Source organism: Chrysochloris asiatica, unplaced genomic scaffold (assembly GCF_000296735.1).
Source record: "Chrysochloris asiatica unplaced genomic scaffold, ChrAsi1.0 scaffold00014, whole genome shotgun sequence".
Taxonomy (NCBI): domain Eukaryota; kingdom Metazoa; phylum Chordata; class Mammalia; order Afrosoricida; family Chrysochloridae; genus Chrysochloris; species Chrysochloris asiatica.
This window is the reverse complement of record NW_006408532.1, coordinates 259,384-269,610: the sequence shown is the minus strand read 5'-3', so window position 1 is coordinate 269,610 and position 10,227 is coordinate 259,384.

Genomic DNA, 10,227 nt, shown 5'->3' with positions numbered 1-10,227 from the left:
AGGTTCGCAGCCCGATTTGTAACCACTACGCTACCAGAGCCCTTTAGAAAAGCTCATCGCAGGTGGTAAACACAGCTTGGATGTTAGGAAAGAATGGAGCATAGTACTATCAAACAGTGGACAGAGAACTACTTTAAGATGAGTTATTCTTTAGCCTCAACACCTAACATCCTGTAGGGTGCTGAGAACCAAACTATAACAACCATAAGATACAGGAAGGTCAGAAGCTTTGCAGTCAGGGAAAATGAGACGGAAAGACCAAGAGGAGATGGCAGAGCGACCTAAAAGAAAGCAAGTCTTTCAAATCAGCAGCAGCCCAGAAAACTAACCTAAGGCCCAAGTCAGATTAATAGATACAGGCCCAGCGGGCAACAGGGAAACAGAAGAAAATGAAGCGGAGGGGGTCGACGAGATTCCCAAATAGGACCCGGACCATTACATGAAAGTTAAGGGGTAATCCGACTTTGCTGGGGGGAAGGGGTTTGTCAACAGAGATGGCCATATTGACAAGACTAGGAAGGCAGACACTCACCCAGACAGGGGGAACCGGTTTGGGCAGGGGCTCTAAGAACATTCCCGCCTGCGCATGCGCCCTCTTCCCTCCATGGCAGTTCCCCCTCCCCCCAATCACGGCTCCCCTCAAAATCAGGCCCGTCGAGGGAGCCAAGCTCAGTCTTACCAGCCCAGCCCAACGAAACGATAAAATAACTTGGCTCCTTGCAGTAACCTCTGAAGACCCGACTTTCCCAGGGCTGGTGGCTGGGAAGAGGTGAGGAGGAGGAGCTGAAACACAGCCCTACCCGACCTGCCGTCTCCTCCTCCGCTGCCCGCCGTTAGCCGTCCCAGAGGCTCCACCGCCTAAGCTTCCAAGCCGCCCTCTACGCACCCCCACTCACGTGAGAGAGGTCCTTCCGCCCTCCGCCCCGCCTTCTGCCCTGTCTCATAGGCTCCTGACAAAGCCGAGTGGCTTCATTGGCCTAAAAGCAAGCAACGAGGTGGGGGGCCTTCCTATCCTCAAATCCCTGCCTGGGTTTTCAGAAAGCCTTAGCTCTATGCGCTTGCGCAGAGGTTACACTACGGGTGCAGGACTAGGGCTGTGCACGGTCACGGTTGGGCTTGATCCAGAACAGTTAGTCCAGAAGCAGTTTTAACCATAGCAAGCACTGGAAGGAAGGCAGGCAGTGCAAAAGAGCTGGGTTGGATAGCACCTGATTATCAAAGTAGGTATGACTCCAAAGAGTACCAGTCGCAGTTGGAACAAGGATTTACCTTGATCTGTTTGAAAATTGGCTCTTCACAGTGTGACAAGGATTGTGGGATGTCCTTTCACGGAAACTTATTTCAGCTTTACCACAAACTTCTGAGAATAGTAAGATGCCCCTTGATGTCGAGCCTAAGTTACACATTGGCAGAAATTATGAGTATGGTGCAAAACCTGGCTTTTCATTGTTGATAGTGTCAGTGAGTCAGAACCGACTCAATGGCACCTAATAACAAAGTCCTTAATGAATTTAAAATGTTGTTGTTGGGGCAAGGGGGAATGGGATAGATACATAACAAAAGCAATGATTACTGATAATAATGATTGATCATGATTACTTTGGCCTTGCTAAATTGTAACTAATTCTACACCTTTCCTTTATTCTTCCCCTTTCCTCATTCAAGTAACATAAGGTCTTTTCCTATTAAGTCATTTGAAATGTTTTCAGTGGATATTACATCCACATGAGCCAGAAAAAAATCCAAGAAGCGAGGTGTGCTGCTGCAATCCCTCTTTGGAAATTGTCTATTTCAAAACACTTTTGTTTATTTTTGAATATGACGTTTTTAACATGTTCATGGAAAAATGGAATTGAGAGATACTGGAATTTTTCCATGAACTTTTTGAAGCCTCTTTGTATAGTTATATAAAAAAGCACACTCATTTTTTAAGTGTTTAAATAATATAGTTATTTTATGAAGAAAATAAAAATCCCCTAAAATCCTGCCACCCTGATAAAACCACTTTTAATATTTTGGTGACTCTTCTTTCATGCATTTCTTGAGTCATATGTACACATCAAATCTATCTGTAAATCTTAACTCTTTAAAATTAAATTTTATTGAATAATAAGAACACATGCCTTGGATAAAAATAGAAGACACAAACAAAAAAATAAATGAAAAGATCACATTCTCAGCACCCAAAGATCACCACTGTTGTCAATATCCTTATCTGTATGAATATATATATTTCAATGAGATCAAAGTGTTTAGTTACCTGCATTTTCAGTTATTAATAATGACTTTTTCATTTCAGCAAATTTTTCTCTCCTCTAATTTCTAGATCATATTCCAAATTTGGACTCCTGGCATGGCGCTATAGGATAAGGACTGGATTTTGAACCACAAGGTTGGCAGTTCAGCTCTCAGAAACTCTATACAGGGTCACTATGAGTCAGAATCGAATCAATGGTATTTAACAACATTCAAAACTTATCAACCCAAATACATCCAAAACAACATAATTTAGTAAGTTTCCCTCTCATCTAATTAGGAGTCCTGGTGGTGATGTGGTTAGGCATTAGGTTGCTAACCACAAGGTCAGGAAGTCAAAGCCACCAGAGGATTCAAGGGTGAAAGATTAGGTTGTCTGCTCCCATATAGTAAAGATGCACAATGTCTGAAACCCTATATATTGTTGTTCAGAGTCGGAATTTACTTGATGGCAGTGAATGCAGTTTTTTGGTTAATGTTGCTATATTAAGTGCTGTCGAGTCAGTTCCAACTCATAGCAACCCTTTTTAGCGTTTCCAAAGAGCAGCTGATGAGTTTGAACTTCCAACCTTGCAGTTAGCAGTCCAGTGCTTATCCTATAGTGCCACAGCACATGTAATGTGTGGTCCTGAATTGTATACTGGTTTGGGAAAGCTAGTTATAAATATATTTGAATAGACAAATATCTAGCTTTCCCAAACCAGTAATACAATTCAGGATCACACACTGCATGTGGTTATTTATTATGTCCCTTATGTCTTTTTCAATCTAGCAATTCAATAAAAAATATGTAAAGACACTGGCTTATCAAAGAGACAGACCATTTCAAGTGAAAAATTTCCTATCTTTGGGTTTGAATGGTTGTTTCTTGAAGAGGTCATTGAATTTGTTTCTCTGGACTTTGTATTTCCTGAAACTGAATGTTATTTCTCAAGGCTCAATGGATTCAAGTCAAGCATTTTAGGACTGCACATATTACAGTAATATATGATGCTGTGTTGTACTTCATGTTTCATTATACTAGATATAATACATAACATGGGATTGACACCATTAATGATGCTAATGTTCACTACTGAACTAATGAAGACAAATATGCTGTTTCTATTATGGACTCCATTTTTAATGTAGACTTCGTACAGTCCATTTCAGTATTTACTTATGCCATATATTCTAATATCATACTCATTTTTAGTCATTAATTTTGGTTTTCAAATGTGCTCAACTTATTTACAGGATATAGTTAATAGTGTGTGTAGAGGTGGAAATGGGGCTGGTATGAGATGAAGCCATGTGGTAGGCTGGAGTCAGACAGTGAGGTCTTGGAATGCTAAAATAAGGAAAATTAAGTTTAATCTGTCCAAATAATGATGCACTTGAAGAATGACACTATCAGGTTTTAGTTTAGTTTTTTTTTTTTTTTAAAAAAAAAAACTCGTTTTAAAGCAGTGGAGGAGGCAAAACAGAGCAGGTAAAAGTTTGAAGGCCATCTTACACCAGGTAAGCTTGACCTAGGACGCTAGAAAGAAAAAAGAGAAAACATTTGGAGAGGTATTTAAAAAATAAAACAGCGAGGTCAGTGAACAATTGGATTGGAGAGGAGACGAGGAAAAATGTCTCTAAAATAATGCTCAAGTTTTCTGGTTAGGAGGATTGCGTAGATGATGAAGTTGATCAATACAAGGACTACAAGAAAGGAGCAGAAGCAGGTTTGAAGATAAACTTGAGCTAATTAAGAGGAACGTTAACACTGGGGCAACCAACTGAAGATGTCTTCTAGGCAGTTGGATCTGGAGCTCAAGAGCTGTTTGGGATGTAGAGAACAATTTGTAAACAGTCGGCACGTAATTGTTAACCGAAACCACCAGTATGCAAGAGATCTTCCTAGGAAGATATTATTGAGAAAGGAGGGAGAACCCCGAAGCAGGAGTGCTTGAGAAACACCAAAACCAACCGCATAAAAAGTAAACAAGCCTTTAGCTTTCAGGGTCCCAACGCGATGAGTCCACACCCCCAAGCGGGAGGGACTTACCGAGACATAAGTGCGAAGGCGCCTTCTGACCCACCTAGACAGCAGATACTGAGGACTACCTCCGGAGAGGCAGCTGAGAACCAGGCCAGGGAAAGCTGGAGGAGCACGACGGTACTGGACCCTAGACGTCAGGAAACTACCGCACCTAGCAACAGCTAGCGGAGACGCCAGCAGTGGAGTCCTTAGCACTCAAACCGTGCTCCGCCCACAGTGCTGAAAGTACTTCTCGGGGCCCGTCGCCCTCCGAGCATTCCGATTGGCGGAGAAGACCATGGGACCTGGAAGTTGTCTTTGTCCAGTGCGGGCTACCCTTCCGGTTCCGTTGGGTCCCCCTTTGGCTCGGTTTCCCTGCCCCTCCCCCTTCCCGGAGCCCCGTGGGGCCGGAGCTCCTGGCGGTGCTCGATCCTGACGGCTGCCTTTCTCAGGGTCTGTAAGTGCGGAAGTGGACGGAGCGCCGGGAGGGGGTGCGGGGGTCTCTCAGGATGGAGCTCCCTTGGGGCCCTAGATCGGCTGGGACCCGCACAAGAATGGGACAGAGGGGGCCGGTCTAGGCCCTGGGGGAGTTAAGGAACCTTTGGCCCGGCCCACGCGGCGCCCCGCCCCTTTCTCTTCGTAGAATCTGAGTGGGGAATCTGATGGTGCCCCAAAGACCGCCTCCTGGGACCCCAGCCCAGGGCCTTGGAGTAGGCTTGGACACCTGACTCTAGCATCTTGTAAAAAGTGCCAAGAGCTGAGGCCCTGGAAAAACGAGCCCCCTTGTGCCAGCTCTTGGCCAGGCCTGAGTGCCAGCACTTGAAAACCTTTGGGAATGCTGACCTCCCTTACCCTTTTGCCAGACTTTCTCCTCAAATCGGCAAGTGACCATGGCACCTTTAATATGCCAGACATTGGGATTCCTAAAATACTTCCCAGTTTACAAGGTTAAGTTTGGGAGCCATATATAAACAAATAAGGGCACATAGATATATGTATTAATCACATATGTACATACTTCTTTAGTGCAGTTGCTGGGAAGGCTTCAAAGAGAAAATGACATCAGAATTGTACTTCTATAGGAAAAGGAGGAAAAGAGTTTTTCAGGCAGGAGGAACCGTTGTCATGCCATGGGATAATGACTGAGCCTATGCTGTGTATCATCAAATGGGATAACAGACTGGGAAAGTAGTAGACTGAAGTCCAGATAACGAAAGGCTTAATCCTAATGGAGTTGGTAGTTTTTGAAGAGTTTTGAGCAAGAGACTGATATAGTTAAATTTGCACTGTGCAGAGCCATTTTATTTTGGAGGTCAACTTATGGAAAAATAATTTCTATTAACTAACTCTGAACTTTTTTGCTAAAGTCTTGGGACTTTTATTAGCTCTCTTTTTGAAGGGGTAATGAGATCTGCCTGATGGGAAATAATGAAGGCTTGATGTAGAATTATGACAGTGTTTGGAATGGAGGCAAGAGAATGGTGTCAAGACTCCATAATTATTTGGCTTCATAATTAATTGAATGCTGAGGGAGAGAGAGTTATGGAATCTGATTCCTAGGTTTTAAAACTTTCCACTTGAGGAACAGTGATGCCATTGTGAGACACTGAAGTGTAAATTTTCTGTAGATTTAATTCAAGATTTAATGGGAGAGCCACAAAGAGCTGTCCAGCATAGTTTTGGAAATACAAATTTGGAGCTTAGGTTAAATGTTGTAGCTAGAGGTAAAGGTTTGAGTCCTCAGCATAGTTGTGGAAGCATTGCAAATAGCTGACATCAGAAAGGGATTATTGAGAAAGAAGGAAATACTTTGGGGAGATGGTTGCTTTTATGAAGTAGAGAGATGCTAGTAGTGTAGTCAAAGTAGTAACAGAAACAGAGGAAGGAGATGAAACAAGAAAAGACAGAGTTCCAATAACAAGAAGTACCAGAAATCAGAGAATTTCAAGGAGGGTCCATTGGGTCAGTTCATGCAGAGCATTTGAAGATTGAGGATAGAACCTTTCCATTTGAGGAACAGTTAATTTTATTATTGAGAGGTGATTAGTGAGCTTTTTAAAAACAAATTTTAATGGAGTTATGAAGTTTTGTTATTGTTAAGTGCCATCAAGTCAGTTCTCACTCATAGTGACTCTGTATAGGATTTCCGAGGAGTGGCTGGTTAGCATGAGCCACCAACCTGCCTTCAAATTGACCTTGCAGCCCAGTGCATTAACCCGCAGTGCCACACCAGAACTCCTTAAAAAAATAATAATCAGAACCTTAAATTAAGTAGTTTAATAAAAATGAGAAATGACCACATAAGAATTTCACAAAGAAAATGTTTAGATTTTGTTTATTTATGTAACAAATGCTTATAGACCATTTGGTAGATATTGCTCTAACTTCTCTAAAAGCATTAACTCATTTAATTTCTATTTTTATTGTTCTAAAGTGCCATTGAGTCAGCTCATAGAAATCCTGTATAAGGTTTCTGAGCCTTTGAATCTTTGAGGGAGCAGAAAGTCTCATCTTTCTCACATAGAGTGGCTGGCAGGCTCTAACTGCAGACCTTAAGGTTCCCAGTCCAGTGCTTATCATATGGAGCCACTGCGCTTGCTAATTTTTATTGTTAAGTGCAGTAGAGTCAGTTCTGACTCATAGCGACCTTTTATAGGGTTTCCTAGGAGTAGCTTCTATTGTTGTTGTTGTTAAGTCCCTTTCAGTTGGTTCCAACTCATAGCGACCCCAGCTTCTATTACAATCCTATAAAGTAATAGTACCATTTGTTAGCTGGGAAACCTGAAACACAGAATGGTTAACTAACTTTCCCAAGTTCACACAGCTAGTTAATAGTTGAGTAGGGTTTTTAGTCTAGAAAATCTGACTCTATAGTCCCTGGCTTTACCCATTGTGCTAAGCAGTGACTAAATATGAGAGTCAAACAAGTGGGAAAAACTCAAGGCTTATTGATAAAAAATGGAGAGGCTTGGAAAGAGAACCAGGCTGAGAAGAAGGTAAGTTATGGATTTATACTATGCTTTTTATAAGGTTATATACATACAAATTTTTTCTTTCGTTTTATCTTATATCCTCTTCCACTCTGCCAATTTCTTCTACTCATGTTTTCATCTGTCGCTTACTATGTATAATCAGGTATCCTCTTCATCTTTGATCCATATATCCATCTAATTTGTGGATCTTCACATTGATGTCATTCAGGCTACTCAGGCTCAACATTTTAAAGATCAGCTTCATAATCATCCCCTCTAATATTTCCTCCCTTAGTGAGTGACACCCAATCAAAGATACCTAGCCACTCAAATAAAATATTTTAGAGTTATCTTTATCCTTCTTTTGTTCCCTACCTTGGTCATCAAGTCTATTAGTTCTTGGCATACTCTTCTTATCTTTCCTCTGTTCATCGTACTGTTGTGGTATCTGTTCAGGTTGTCTTGATCTGTTGGTAACAGCATCCAGGCAGTTTCCTTGCCTCCACATCCCTTGCTCTTTTGGCCATTCTCCATACATTTGATAATTGATTTACGATTTTGAGTTTTAGACAGTGTGAGAGTTTAGGCGTTTAAAATGATAAAGAATTAGTCTAGTGGAGGTATTTTTAAGCAGCTTTAATTGAGGTTAAGTTGACCATGGACATGCTGATTTAGAAAATTTTAATATATAGGGAATAATAAAACATTAAGAAACTAGATAGGCTTTTTGATAATGTATACCTTGAAAAAAGCATAGCAAAAAATCAAGGACTGAGTTTGAAGGATATACTAACCTAATGACAATTAAAAACAACATAATGTAGTGAAGCTTGAGGGATAGATGAGCAAAAGAATGATGTAAAACTGAGGCCAGTGGTTATGTAATTCTCCCATTTCTATACAAAAGTTTAAGAAAAATGAATTATATGTATATTTATTCATAAATGATTCTGAAAAGCAGTAAGTAAAAAAACAAATTATAAAACAGTACAGACCGTTTACATATAAGAGACATGAATTTATATTTTCTGTGGTTAAGTATGTAAAAACATTTGTTTTAAAAGGAGAGGTGGGGGAGGAAAGTCTGGAATGACCAAGCTTACAACAGGGTACTGAGTGAAGGCAACTGGAAAAGGAATTGTACTTTACCTACAGTGTTCAGAAGTTTTCAAGAAAGGATCTATTACTTATTTTTTAAAAAGTCAAAGCAAAACAAAAAATGGTAACTTGGCATGTCATGAAAATTAGCTAAAAGTTGAAACTGATTCAGGCTTATGTAAAGTCTAATATACCAGCTCTTTGAAAAATAACTTACAGTGTCAACAAGGGACAAGTTGGTGATTTCAAAGTAGTCTGGAGCTTGAGAAATTGAAAGATAGGACACTTTTATGAGCCAGGTGATAAAAGACTGATATACTGCCTTAGAATTTACATAGAATAGAAAATCTTCTCTCAACAGTAGTTACATTTGAGATAAGAAACTTGTAATTTTGCACTGCCCATAGCACCAACAGTGAACATAGTCTGACCTAGAACATTTGCTGGTCCTTTTTGATAACTTCTGTTAGAGCAAAGGAAATTTTTCAAATCAGTTGGCACATTTATTATAGAAATAATTATGGAAGAACTGTATGTGGGGGCTTCAAAAATTTTGTGGAAAATAAACCTAAAAGATAATGAAATTTTTCCTTGACCTTTTTGAAGCCCCTCCTGGTGTGGTGCTGTGAGTTAATGTGCTGAACTGCAAAGTCGGTTTGAACCACAAAGTCTGCGATTCAAGCTGGCTCCTCAGAAACCCTATATATAGGGTAGCTATGGGTTGGAACCAACTCAGTGACACCTAACAACAACAGTATATACATACCAACAAAGTGCAAGTGATCTTAAATGAGACTATTCCTATTACTTTTATGTTTGAGAAATAGTACATTGAAAACTTGCTAATAGAAACTTGGCAGTATTCAGTAAGTATTGAGTGGATTTTTTTCTCTTAACTTGCTTTTTTTTCTTTATCCTTACATACAATTTAAGGGCACTTAACAGCAACAACAGTAAATTGCACAGATCTTAAAGATACAGTTTGATAGATTGAAACCAACATCCAAGTCAAGACATTATTTTCCTTACCTTAAAAAGAGCTCTCTAAAAACAAATTAAAGATCTCTCTGTCCTGCCCCTGCCCCTGACTCTCACCTTCAGGTAACTACTGACTACTGTTCTGATTCTATTTATCTATTTAGTGGATTCTTGAAGTGAAACATACAAGATGATTGCAAAGATTGGTGTTGTTTTTACTCCCTAATTAGTCTCCTATTAGAACAGAGTCCTGTAGGATAAGCACTGGACCACAGGGTTGATTTGAAACCCAAGATCAACATTTTAAACCCACTTCTGTGCCTTTGAAACCCTTTACAGGATCACTATGAGTCGGAACAGACTTGATGGGACTTAACAACAACATTAGTCTGATAGTCTAAGTAGGTGCTCTGGTGGTACAGTGGTTAAAGCACTCAACTGCTAAATGAAATGTTAACTGTTCTAACCCACCAGCTGCTCTACAAGAGAAAAATGTGACAGTCTGCTTCTGTCAAACATATAGTCTTGGAAACCCTATGGGGTAGTTCTACTCTGTCCTTTAGGTTCTAGTGTGGCACTGTAGGATGGGCACTGGGTTGCTAGCCATAAGGTTCAAACCACCAGCTGCTTCTCGAAAGTCCTATACAGGGTTGCCATGAGTTGGAACTGATTCAACAGCACTTACCAACAACAACAATAGGGTCTCTGAGTCAGAATTAACTTGGTGACAATGGATGTTAGTCTTGAGTATTCAGGATATATTATTAGTCTCTTCCAGTAAAATTTTAGAACCTTGAGGCCTGAAGAGACTTCATTAACCATGTAGATGCAAAGCGATAAAGGGACCTATCCCAGGCTTTCTAGCATGTTATAAAACAGAGTCTGCTATTTCATCTTCCAATTTGTTTCCATGTTAGA